Source organism: Dermacentor silvarum, chromosome 7, assembly GCF_013339745.2.
Source record: "Dermacentor silvarum isolate Dsil-2018 chromosome 7, BIME_Dsil_1.4, whole genome shotgun sequence".
In the NCBI taxonomy this organism is placed as follows: Eukaryota; Metazoa; Arthropoda; class Arachnida; order Ixodida; family Ixodidae; genus Dermacentor; species Dermacentor silvarum.
Window position 1 is genome coordinate 77,094,283 of NC_051160.1, and position 13,667 is coordinate 77,107,949.

General features: G+C 45.8%; 1 protein-coding gene across 1 annotated transcript in view; it reads right to left on the minus strand.

Moving 5' to 3' along the window:
- The window catches only part of LOC125946817 (uncharacterized), a 163,367-nt gene that overhangs the window by 3,767 nt on the left and 145,933 nt on the right, over positions 1-13,667 (minus strand). The gene's annotated exons all lie outside the window — the stretch shown is intronic.

Below are 13,667 nucleotides of genomic sequence, written 5' to 3' on the forward strand. Positions count from 1 at the left end.
TGAGTGTGAGTGTGAACATGAGCGAGTGGTTGTGAGTGGAACTGAGTGTGAACGAGGTGAGTGCTTGAACGATAAGCAGAGGTGATATCGGTTCACCTAGCTCGCGGGAAAATGGAGGCACGTTGTGTGCACAAGCTCACTCGCGGTGATGACTTATCGCACTAGCAGGTTGTGCACGCCAAGATAGAAACCACTCACTAAGGTCGTAATAATCCAAGGATCAGGCATGAGTGAGACAATGTGTAATGAGATGAGCGGATATATTATATTGCTATAGCAATTATATGGACACCCCAAGCGAACTTCTGCCGTGGTCGTGGACGTCGTTGTGAGGTTCCGTAAAAAGTCCAAACAAGGTAAAATCGTCGCCGCGTGCCGGCGGTACGCTGCGTATGCGAGTACAAGCTTGCGAGGGTCAGCTGACACCTGCTGCTCCATCTCGTGCGCGCGAGGGCAAATGCGGGGCGGAAGCGGGCTGCTTCTGTCGCGCGTCAGGCACGGGGGGGGGGGGGGGTGGGGGGGGGGGGGTAGGGTCGTCTTGCTCCTGCGGCGGCCGCGTGGGTGTCGTATCGCAAAGCGATCTGCGACGTGGAAAAAGTGCGCGCCCGCGCGGGCCTCCTCTTCAAAGCGATTTGCGACGTGAACTATGTTCAACTAGAGCCGGTAACTTCGTATACGCTGTGTTTTCGACGTTTTGTTCGCTTTGAAGCGACAGGCGGCATGAAGGTCAATTCGCTCGCGGCTATAGTTGCGCCTCCTTACTCCAGCGTTCTGACAGCGAGTTTCCGCGGTCATCGAGCGAGATGCGTTCATGTTTACCTGATCGCGCGTGACACCGTGCTTGTCTATTTAGTTAGTAGGCGAATGTTTGCAAGTTTATACGGCCCATTAAACTACTATCCTTGCTTCGTATAGCTCTCTATATACTAATTTGCTATCGCAATCGAAGCTTTGCCTTTCGGGCGAAACTGCGACATTTTCTTTAATACACCAGGGAATATGTATGGGCTGGAGTGCTGATGGCAGACATATCCAAATAATGACCGGCAAATTTTGCCATGACTTCCACTGAGTGAAAACGTTTAATACCGTGTGATTTGCTACATCTTCCCTGGTCATCCGTCTTCAGAGAGTGGAATGGCTCCTCATTTTCTTCCTGCTTCCCTCTTAAACGTACACGTAGAGGCTCCTTATATAAACGGGCAGAGCGGAAGAGGGACTAGCCAAGTTAGCACAGAGTAACAGACATGCACGCTCGCAAACATAGAGAAAAAACGAAGATGCAATGATAGATACCAATTTGTTCTCCCTTTTGTGTTTGTTTCGGCGTTAAGTGGTTGACTAAGTAGGCGGACAGTCAATCTCGCCCTCTATTTACCGCTCTCTTGGCTCAATCCGACCGAAGGGAAGCTTAGCGAGCATGGGCGGCAAGCATGCACACGTCTAATGTCAATGACAAAGAGATGGACAGAGAGAGTTTGGGGCTGACGTCAATGTTTATGTCACCATGAATAAAGTAAAACAGAAACTTTAGTCGTGCTAGTTTTGCTCTACTTTGCAGTGTTAATAAACCAGCTCTCTTTATTAATTTAGTCATGAATTCGTTAATTTGTATTTATTAAAACATAACCTTATTGCCTTCCTCTGCACCCCTTCCATTCTTGCAATGAGTTATTTTGTGTACGGAAACCAAACAATATTGGCGTGCTCCAGGACTGTTCGAACAAGCATTTTCTAGGCCAGCAAGTTTTATCTGGGGCGCAAGACGAAGGTGTCTTCTCAGAAAGAACAGTCGGGTTAGTGCTCAGCATGTACATTGATTTCCACTTGAGGATATTTTGTTAACATGGCTTTCCCATCGGAGAGCGTATGTTAAAGTGACACCTAAATATTTACGCTAAAATGCACAAGTGAGAGGATTGTCATTATTAATGTAAGTAAACTCAGATATCTGTTTCTTTCTTACTGTTAGTGTTACACATTTTTCGGCATTTAGAGTCATCTGCCACTCCTGACACCAAGAAAAGGCAGAATTTTTTATATGGTGATTATCACGGTGATTAATTTCGCGGTACGAAATATAATAGTCAGCGAATAGACGGATGTTGCCATGTAATCAAGAAGGCAAATCTTTTATGTATATTAAAAATAAACCTGGGTCCAAAACACTGCCTTGGCGCACTCCCGATGCAACAAGTGCTAAATTGGAAGCGGTATAGATCGGCACAGTGACTCATGACTGTACTCACTGACACTCGCACTCATTTCAAAGAGGTGAGTGCAAGTGAGTGCCAGTGAGTGTGAGTGTGAGTGGAGGTGAGTACGAGTGAGTGCCAGTGAATGTAAGTGTAAGTGAGTACGAGTGCGAGTGATTGCCAGTGAGTGTGAGTGCGAGTTAGTGCCAGTGAGTGTGAGTGCAGGTGAGTGCGAGTGAGTGCCAGTGAGTGTGAGTGCAGGTGAGTGCGAGTGAGTGCCAGTGAGTTTGAGTGCAGGTGAGTGCGAGTGCGAGTGAGTGCCAGTGAGTGTGAGTGCAGGTGAGTGCGAGTGCGAGTGAGTGCCAGTGAGTGTGAGTGCAGGTGAGTGCGAGTGAGTGCCAGTGAGTGTGAGTGCAGGTGAGTGCGAGTGCGAGTGAGTGCCAGTGAGTGTGAGTGCAGGTGAGTGCGAGTGCGAGTGAGTGCCAGTGAGTTTGTGTGCAGGTAAGTGTGAATGAGTACCAGTGATTGTGAGTGCAGGTGAGTGCGAGTGCGAGTGAGTGCCAGTGAGTGTGAGTGCGAGTGAGTGCCAGTGAATGTGAGTGCCGGTGAGGGTGAGTGCGAGTGAGTGTCAGTGAGTTTGTGTGCAGGTAAGTGTGAGTGAGTACCAGTGATTGTGAGTGCAGGTGAGTGCGAGTGCGAGTGAGTGCCAGTGTGTGTGAGTGCGAGTGAGTGCCAGTGAGTGTGAGTGCAGGTGAGGGTGAGTGCGAGTGAGTGCCTGTGAGTGTGAGTGGAGATGAGTGCGAGTGCGAGTCAGTGTCTGTGAGTTTCAGTGCAGGTGAGTGCGAGTGGCAGTGAGTGCGAGTGTGATTGAGTGCTGTGAGTGTGAGTAGAGGTGAGTGTGAACGTGAGTGAGTGTGGGGCCTGGAAAAAAATTATGGTGAGTGAGCATGAGTGAGTGTTCTCCCACACTGCCGACCTATGTACACTCTAATCTTGGTAACCTATAAGTATACCTATAAACACGAGTAACGAATAAAATAACGGTTACATCGTCCGTCCTTTTGATGTTTTCATTATATTGCTCACGTTAAGGGTTACAATGACAAAACTGAGTGCGACTGGAGCTGTTTATTAGTTACTTTGATCTGCTGCCAGCATGTAACCTCTATATTTGTAACCTATAGAATTTGAAGTAACCTTTAACCGAGACCTCACATAAGTAACCTTTAACCTAGACACGCCGGCGCCCATGTCGGCGCGCGGGCGCCGGCATGTCTCGGTTACAAGGACCGACCGCCATATAGGCGCCCGCCACCGTACCGGAGGGAGAGAGAAAAATCCGACGGTAGGGAAGCGAGTTCGCGGCTCACGTTCCAGGCAGTTTTTTTAGGAGGCGTTTGCTGTGCATGTGTGTTTTGTTGCTGGTTTCGCGCCAATTTCTTCAGTGGCAATGGCAGTGACGAACCGGGACTTGTTTGAGATAGCGTGTGGCCGCTGCAAGGATTCATTTTGCGACTGTGAGAGCTACAGTGTCCTCAGTTCGACAAACATTCGCTGCGAATACTGTGACCACAGCCCCGGGCCGCATGAAAGAACAGACGAACTTGGTAAGTGTTCTTGTATTGTGCTGGTTTGTCTGTGTTCAGTATATAATTAGGCTGCAGCTTTTCTTTCATCAGAGGAGAGGGAATTAAGTGGAAAAAAAGTAAGCAAAGGGGTAAGCAGCGATTCTCGCGGAAACGCATCGGTGTTTCTGCCACGCTCAAAAGGAAGCTTTAAGGCCCGTCCACGTTACCGGCACGGCAACTCGCCGCGCGAGTTGTCGGCACATTTGTTTCTATATATCTTGCGATTCTTCCATGGATCGGCCAGGGATCGGCCATTTGTACTTGCTGAATGTTGTCTTGTGTAGAGCGCGTTCATGAGGAGGCTGTTATTTGCAAGGAAGGTCCGGAAGCACCGGGCAAGAAAAAGTGCAGATTTAGTTGTGTCTCCGGCACCCCGCGCAACTATTACAAATGAGGACGCTGCTTTTGAACTACAAGTTTGTTCCTTAACGTCTTTAATCAGCATTAGAAGCAACATCATGCCAAGTCTATTTATCTGAGCATGAAACCATGCGAAACAACGGGACAACACGAGAACTCGGGCACGTGGTGCTGTTTCTTTGTGTTCTCTTCTGGCTGCCCCGTTTTGCGCTGTTTCACGCTCAGATACGTACCAACTGGCGCGCTTACAATCCGTGTTGCAGTCTATTTCTTTGTATACATTCTGGCCAGGGAGGGGCGCTGCCATTTATGCAAATAATTAAATTCTTTCCAGGCCCTAAGTTCCTCAAGTATGACTGCTGCATCACTTGACACGGACAGAATAAGAACCCTGCTCACGGTGATCCTCCCAGACTGCCGCAATAGACACATTTTTGCTGGCAGCAAGCCGAAGTGATCACTGTCTCCACATCTGGATTCCAACGGTCACTTATTTTTTGCCTTTTGACATATTATGTTAAGAACCTAGAATATCCATTTGCGTTTTACCGAATGCTTGCTCTCGTGCCTAAAGTTGTGCTACCAGGAGACAAGCTAGTAAAAGGACTGCCCGTCTGAAGCGTCTCTTTGCGCTCCTAAGCAAGAAACATGTTATCTAGGGAGAAGGGTGGGAGAGGCTTATCCCATAAGCAGCTATTTTTTTTTTCACGTCATACATTGTTTACTTCTAGTCACAAGCAGTGCATTTACTTGCTCTAGTCATTTGTTCCCCTCACTTGTGGTGAAGGCTGGTTAATTTTGTTTTACTTGTGTATTTAGAGGCCTCAGAATTTCTTATAGACATAGGTTAAGCATTTAATTCACCCACGTAGATGGGTCTGTTTTGCAAAAACTAATGCACTCTATTTCCCTTCATTGCTCAGTGCTAGCAGATCGGTATACAGGATGTCCCAGCTATCAACGCAGCACGATTTTAAAAAAAGGAACGCCGTTACGCGAAGCAAACCTAGTGCGTATTGTTTCCAGTACAGTGGAGTAGCCGCCAGTATTTTTTTTCGTTATTGAGATCTAATTAGGTAATTGTAATTAATTACCTAACCCGAGAAGTACTGTCCTAATTATCAAAGTGTCAATGAGAAATGTGTAGAGTACCGTGAAAAACTACCGATACAACTTTCTGTTGCTCAATACGTGCTGCATAAATGTGTTTTTCCGAGTGTGAAAGAAGGCCGCGAATACACGCAGAATTACCGCGTGACTGGCCGCTCGAGGCACTTTGCGTGTATTCGCGGGCTTCTTTCACGCTCGGAAAAAGACTTTTATGTAGCACGTATTGAGCAACAGAAAGCTGTATCGGTAGTTTTTCATGGTGCTCTACAATTTTCTCATTGATACTTTGATAATTAGGAGAGTACTTCACGAGTTAGATAAATAATTTTATTACCTAAATAAATATCAGTAACGAAAAAATTACTGGCGGCTACTCCACTGCACCAGAAACAATACCCACTAGGTTTGCTTCGCGTAACACCGTTCCTCTTTTTTTAAATCGTGCTGCGTGATAGCTGGGACACCCTGTATGTCTCTGCGCTTGTGCATAAATCTAGTATTGCAGTTATCAAATAGCATAAATTGTGATATGTTTGTCATTTCACACAGTTGTGGTTCGATGACTGTATATGGGAGGTCTCATGGATCGTATATTTTGTATTATATCTTGTTGAACAAAGTACTTGTAATAAAGAATTTTGTACTTGAGAGTACTCAAACTTATTTCTAGAGAACATTCGCAGAATATTAAACGGAACAGCTTATTACAAAGGCTCAGGCGCATAGTTAGGAAATGAAATACTGACATTGCCTTCAAGTACATTTGAACAACTCATTGTCACCATATTATTGCCAGCAGCGCTTTGTAGTATGCTTTTGCTCGCCTGAACTTAATTACGTATTATAGCCAACCTACATTACTCATGAAGATGTTGCTTCCCCATGTGTTTTTCTTCATTGAGTGTGTACTTCAAGTAATTTTGTGCCTTTGGAAGATGGATTTTTAATAAATAGTGGCTTTTGTGCACAAGTAATATTGTAGGAACTGGAGACATTTTTGGCTTCCACATATTTTGGAGCAACACTAACTCAGAGGCACTATATTTTTGAAACCTACAGCTGAGTTATAAGGTCGGTCAAGCAGGGACTGTACCCTAAAGACTATGTTAAATTTAGGGGTTACTTCAGCAATTTATTCAGACGTCGCTATTGTGATTGCGCTATATTTTTATAGCTAACCTATAAATATATCACCACGTCATGATTCAAAACGTTCTGCATCTCGAATGGGGCCAATATTGTGATGCCTGTCAGTTGCCTTTGATTTCTTTTCACCACAGATTGTCATGCAGAAGTTAGAATTATGGGACTGAAAGAAAAATGTTTGCGTCAATACCAATTCGAGCGAGTTATGTGCTCTCTTCAAAGCTTTAATGAAATGCATAGACAGTGGATGTCTCTTCTTTATTCGCCCAATTTAAACATAACATCTGAGGTGATTTAAGCATAACAATCTGAGGTGAAACATATCAGTCAACCGGCAAGCATGACAATATCGGCGCAGTTCGAGATGCAAATACTTTGCAGTGGAACATTGGAAATTTTCTAGGTTGGCTATAAAAATAAAATGCAATCAAAAAGAAAAATATCCCTATAAGTTGCTGAAGTAACCCCTAAATTTAACACGTCCATTAGAGGTTACATTTGCTTTAGAAAATAGAAGACTACAGCGTAACCTCTAAAGCTACTTCTTATTTAAGGGTAGCAATGTACCTTTTATTTTATATTGGTTACAATGTACCTTATAATATATTGGTTACAATGTACCTTATATTTTGTATTCGTTACAATGTACCTTATAATATATTAGTTACAATGTACCTTATAAATGTGAATTTGTGCACTTATACTAAGGGTTACCCAGCTAAGGGTGTACTGAAGAGCGTGATGCTAGCCTATCATTCTACAAGCACCTAAAAGGCGATGCACAGTCTTATCGAGGCTCCTGAAGCATTGGCACAGTGGCTGAGCGAAATTGATCACCTGTGGATACCTGCTTTGGAGGGTACTCCGATTTCAATTTGTTCAAAGAAGTCTTGCGATATACACTTATAAGCCTGCAACGGACATTGACTGAACCAGCCTAAATCAAAACATATACATCAGTGAGCCAATGGCAGATATCGTAGTAAAGAAGTGGTTTCGTCAGCTCTCGCTATAAGTGTTGTACGCCGCGAAAGCAAATAAATACATAAATACAATACGCAATTGATTCGGAGGAGTGATACCCAGGAGCATCCTATTCAACTAACCTAGGCCAACTTAAGAATTGGCCACATTGTAAGCCGTTGTCGGACGCATGCTATCGAAAACACCGGGTAGAGGATGGCCAACTGGCTCTAAATTTAGGTGTCCGTGAAATAACACCAGCCGCGGACTAATGCGGCATAACTGGAGCTCGCTGTAATTGATTTACGGAATTACAATCGGTATATGCCCCCCCCCCCCTTGTGCCATACCATTGACGGCTAAGAAGATAAAGGCTCGCTTAATTTGACGCCTAGTGCCTTTGCAAAGGAGCTACATATGAGCATCTAGTTGAACTACACATCTGCAGTTTGTGTGATGCTAATTTTCACAAGAGTTAAATCAATGAACTCTATAGACAGAAGTTTACAGAAAGATGGATGCTTGAAGAAATGAGCAGTAGTTGAACACGGAAAGTCTGAAACGACGTTTTGACAAGGGGATTTGTTTTGCTCAGGGAAGCAACACTTACCTTAGCAGCGTTTTTCAAGCGAAGCTTGTATTGCCTCACAAGTGTGGGCGGTGGTGGTGGTGATATCAGGCTAAAAAACCTGGCTGCTTCCAGAGTAGAACCGGTGCAGGAAAATTGACCCGGTTCCAGATCATGTGACGCGCGCCACCAATCAGGGTTATTTGGTGTGTCATAGTGAGGGAAAGAGAAGGAAAGGGGTTTTGCACGAGCTCCGCCGGGCTCCCCTCGCCTCAGATTGTTCTCGGCGTCCGGATGGGAAGGCTTCACATGGTGCGTTCCGCCGAGGAGCAAGCTGCGTTTGAGCAACATTGCCGTGAACCCGCTTGGGGAACGGCTGATCGTCGACGTGTCAATTCTAGCGTAAGGGCTTCCGAAGCCCAGGCGAAACGTGAGTGGTGAGCTGCGGACCCTGAGGTTAGGGCAAACGAAGCGTAACGCCTGCGACCGCGTCGACTTGCCATAAGCTTCGCTTACCCCCCTTTTTCACGACAGGGGAAGTACTGGCAATTTTTTTATGTACGCGCAGCTCACTCTCACCTACCCTCAATGAGGGAGGATGTCGGAAATAGATTGGTGCATAGTGTGAGGTAACTGGTTTCAAAATGCTAAACATATAAGGACCGGTAACTTTGATGTTATTGGTATTTTATATCATTGCTTTGCCTATACGCGACAAACTCCGATATCGCGCCACTTTGCTATAGCACTTCCTTGCCAAGGTCACCTATGAGCATGGCGGCATGTCCAGGACTCTGTGACGCTGACACAGTGACGCCGATAGCATGACGAAGAAGATATGACGTCGATGGAATGACAAATGCGGTGTGACGATTACAGCATCACGACAATGAGATCACGATTAAATGATAACGGCGGCGTAACGGCGTGACGACTGCGACATGAGGACCACGGGATAGCGGTTGTTTTATGACGACGATTGAGTGATCACGATGAAACGACGATAAATGATTGGCGAAGCTGGTGTTACGAGAAGGGCATGACCAAGATGGCCCGACGACGACTATACTCTATGACGACAAACGCAAGATAGCGACTGTCTGATCGAAATGACGACGATGTCATAATCACGATTGAATGACGACAACATCATTACGATAGAATAACGAAGAAGGAATGACATGGATATAATAACGAAGGTCATACGACGACGACGACATGACGACAATAGGATGACGTTAGTGCAGTGATGGCGATTGTAAAACAACAGCGTGACGACGATGGCGTGTCGAGTAGAAAGTCAAAGAATGACAGCGTTGAAACGTCCTCGGGGCATGTTGAAAATGGCTGGAGGACAATTGGATGACAACAGTATGAGAGAATGGCGTGACGACGACTGTATCACAAGCTTGTATCACGACGATGACGTGACGGCGACAGCAGGAGAAGGGTCACTTAACAAAGCGGGATTGATGACTGCGGATCAATCACAATCGAATCACGACGGTGTTGTGCCCGTGAATGCACGACCTCAGTATGACGACGAGGTGTGGCGATGAGGGCATAACGAGAGTCGGATAAAAAAGGTGAAATAATGACGATGCAAGGGCTATGACGGCATCACGACCACGAGTGCAGATCTAGTCGCAATACCTCTTAGACAACTTGAGACTCTGGGTGAGCGTAGAAAGTGTGATGATGACGGCCTGACGAGAGCCAGAGCACAAAGCTACTGTGACGACCATGTAACAACCACGATGGCATCAGCAGCCCAACCACATACCTAGTAGTCAAGCTTGTAGACAGCTTAGGACACAGCTTCGGAGTAAGAGGCTATGTAGCAATATATATATATATATATATATATATATATATATATTGCTACCCAGACCGACAGACAGATTAACAGGCAGATAGATAGATGGATAGATAGGCTCAAGACGTCTGAAGTAGGCAAAAAATGGCAATTGCATAACAATGTTCTATACTTTGATACTTGGCATAAATTATTTATATAGCTAATGGTTATGCACAAAAATAACATAGCTTGCACTGGAAGCGCAATGCTAAAGAGACAGCGGAGCTGCTGGGCACCTAGCTAGTCCTGGCTTTTGGGCTAGGCTAAGTACTACCAAATCAATCCCAGCATTTTCCGGAAGTTATTGATTATTGATCGATTATCACTTAGCCATTCATTGGCTATCGCAAGGTATTGGCCACGTATTTGGGCTAGGTTAAGCACTACGAAGTCATCCCCAGCATTTCCCGGAATTTATTTATTATTTATCAATTTTAGATTTGCTATTGATTAGGTATCGATTGGATATCGCAAGGTATGGGCCACGTATTTGGGTTAGACTAAGCACTGCGAAGTCATCCCCGGGATTTTCCAGAAGTTTCTGGATTAGCCATTGATTGGCTATCGATTGGTTATCGATAACTGACTAAGTTTAAGTAGTGCCAGCCATGCTAAGGTAGACGTAGCCAGGCTCAGCTTCGCTAGTTCACAAGGGTATGTTCCATGGCGCTTGGACCCTTTCTGCACTACCGCCAGGATCGGTCCACATTTTTGGATTCAGCAGACACATTACGCCCGGCTTAAACAGCTCCGCTGTTAAAAAAAAGTACAAACTACGGAAGTACTCATCTCACGATGCATGTCGGCAGTATTGCGATTAGCATTCGAGCAATTCCACAAGACACCGTATTTCTGAAGTTTATTTAACATGTGTCATTTACCATGGGTGTTTTTTGTTACTTCATCAGTGTATGCTACATACACTGGTATCACCACACTTTGCAATGGCACTCGCTTGCCAAGGCCGCACATGAGGGCGCTGATAGAATGGTGAACAAGGAATTACATCGATAATACGATGAAGTCGGCATGACGACAATGGCATGACGACAATGGCATGACGACAATGGCATGATGATTTTCACACGATGACTATCGTGTGAACTGAGACAGTGTGACATGATGATAATGGGACGACTACCAGCATATGATGACTAGGGCAGGACGATGGCGCTATTACGAGAACCGCATGACGAAGCTGGAGCGACAACGATGCTACGACGATGGCCGCATGTCGACGGCGGTATGACAAGTTGACACGCACGTATGCTTGGGACTGCCTGGGGACGACTAAATGACAACAGAGGCATAATGACCACTCTGTGACGAAGATGGCTGACGACGGCGGTATGATTAGAGTCCGATGTCGAAGTTAGAATGACAACGAAGGAACGACCAAGAAGGCAGCTCGACGACGGGTGACAACGATTGCATGACGACGACTGTATGTCGATGACACAATGACGACGATGGCGCGAAAACGCTATGATGGCAATGGAAATGCGTGAGTGTATGATGAAAATGGCGGGAGGACGAGTTTATTATGAAGCATGTGTGGCAACGATGGGGTGACTATGGCTGCATGACGAGAGTCCGATGACAAAGCTGTGATCACAACGGCACGACCATGACGGCAATACGAGAATGTTATGGCAGTAGTTGCAAGGTAGTGACTTTCTGATGACGACGACATTAAAAGGGTTGCACAATCACGATTGAATGACAACATTTTGATTGCAATAGAATGACGAAAGACTAACGTCGATGGAACCCCGAGGGCGTTCTGTTACAACGGCATTACGACCATTGTATCAAGACGGCTGCGTAACGGTCATGGTGCCGCGGCGACAAGACGAGAATCGGGTGACCAAGTCAGGATGACGGCAATGGAACAACAACTATGAACATCACGACGGTGGCGTGAAAATAAATGCATGACGAATGTATGACGACGATGGCGAGACAATGATGGCATGACGAGAGTCACCTGTCAGATCTGGAACGACGACGATGCAAAAACTGCGAGGGAATCACGACCACGTGCACACAACTAGTTACCTTAGCAAATAGATAACTTGGGCCACTGAGAAGGGGTAGAAGTGAAGAGGATGCCATGACGACAGTAAGATCACGAATCTGGGATGACAACGATGAAACATCCGCGACTGCGCCACAACGAGCCTGTACATAGTGCCCCATTCGGGTAGACAACTTGGGCTACCCGATCAGCCAAAGAGGATAGATAGATAGATATATAGAGATAAAGATAGATAGATAGGCTCAAAAGGCTTAAGTAGTCAACGAATGCTAATTGCAATAATAAATTGACTTTTCTCACCGGGCCATGACGCAAGCAACAAATGACAAAGTCAGCTTGTCATCGTGCACGTGGCTAGAGACATGAACCTTTGTTGGCAACTTTCATAGAGTCTTGAGTATGAGAGTTCTTGTCACAAATATTATGCATAAGATGCAGCACACAAAATGTGCCGCAAAGTATTCAGTTCCCTTTATTTACTCTTATTGCTAATTCTGGTGTTATTTTGACACGAAACCAGATTATTATTAATATTATTAGTAGTAGTATTATTATTGCGATAGCAATTATAGGACACTCCAAGCGCATTTCTGCCGTCGGCGTGTGGTTCCGTATAAAGTCCAACGGCGATAAAATCATCGCTGCGTGCCGTACGCTGTGTGTGAGAGTGAAAGCGTACGAGGGTGAGCCGGCAATCGCGGCTCAATGTAGCCGCGAGCGAGGAAGGCCGGCCGGAAGCGCGTGGTTGTCTTTCGTGCGCGAGCGGCACGGGGGCGAGGCGACGGGGATGGAGGGGGCGGGGGGGGGGGGTGCGTTCTGCTCCGTTGGCTGCTGGTCACAATGCGGCCGCTCGGGCGCCGTATCTTGAAAGCGATCTGCGATGCGGGCGAAGTGCGCGCCTGCACGGGCCTCATCTTCAAAGCGATCTGCGATGGGGACAAAGTGCATGCACCGAGTGTCGGTAGCTTAGTATGCGCTCTGCTTTCGACGTTCGCGTTGAATCGAGACGAGAGACAACGCGAAGGTACATTTGCCCGCTGCTGCTGGCGCGCATTCTCACTCCGGCGTTCACACAGCGAGTGCCGCGGTCAACGAGCGAGATGTGTTCATGTTTACCTGTGCACGCGTGACACCATGCTTGTCTATTTCGTTAGTAAGCGAATGTTTACAACTTTATACAGCCAATTAAACTACAGTCCTTTCTTCGTATCGTTGCCTAGTAATTTGCTATAGCAATCTATGCTTCGCCTTTCGGGCGAAACTGCAACTTTTTTTCTACGAATACACACAAACGCAAAGACAGATGGAAATAGAAAAGGAGCAGACTTGCAACTGCCACGGACAGAGGCACAAAGCCTGCCCACTCTTTAGGAAAGAAAGGATAGAAAAGGAAGTTGTTATTAGGTGTAGGCAAGTAAAACAGAAAGAAAGAGCAAGATGACAGGCCCCATATGACACTATAAAAAATGCAGCTCTCAAAGTGCATTTGCTTTTCCTTTTTGTGGCGCTGCTTTGTAATCACAACGCCAATAAAAAAACTTTTCAAGCTCTCGCAGGACCAATAGAATGGACGTGCGGCTTTAGGCAATTAATTATTTGGCTGTTGCGACATAGCATACCAAATTACAATATTAGATTGAACCTTAAACTTTTGGTGGATCTGAATGAGCGGGAACTCCTAAAGCTTTTACATTTTGTTTACGCGTTTAGGCTGGGACAGGCTTATTGTTTAGGTTTCACCACTTGAAGCATGTAGTACGATAGTTTTAATGTTCATGTTTGCGTAAACAATTGTCGTAAA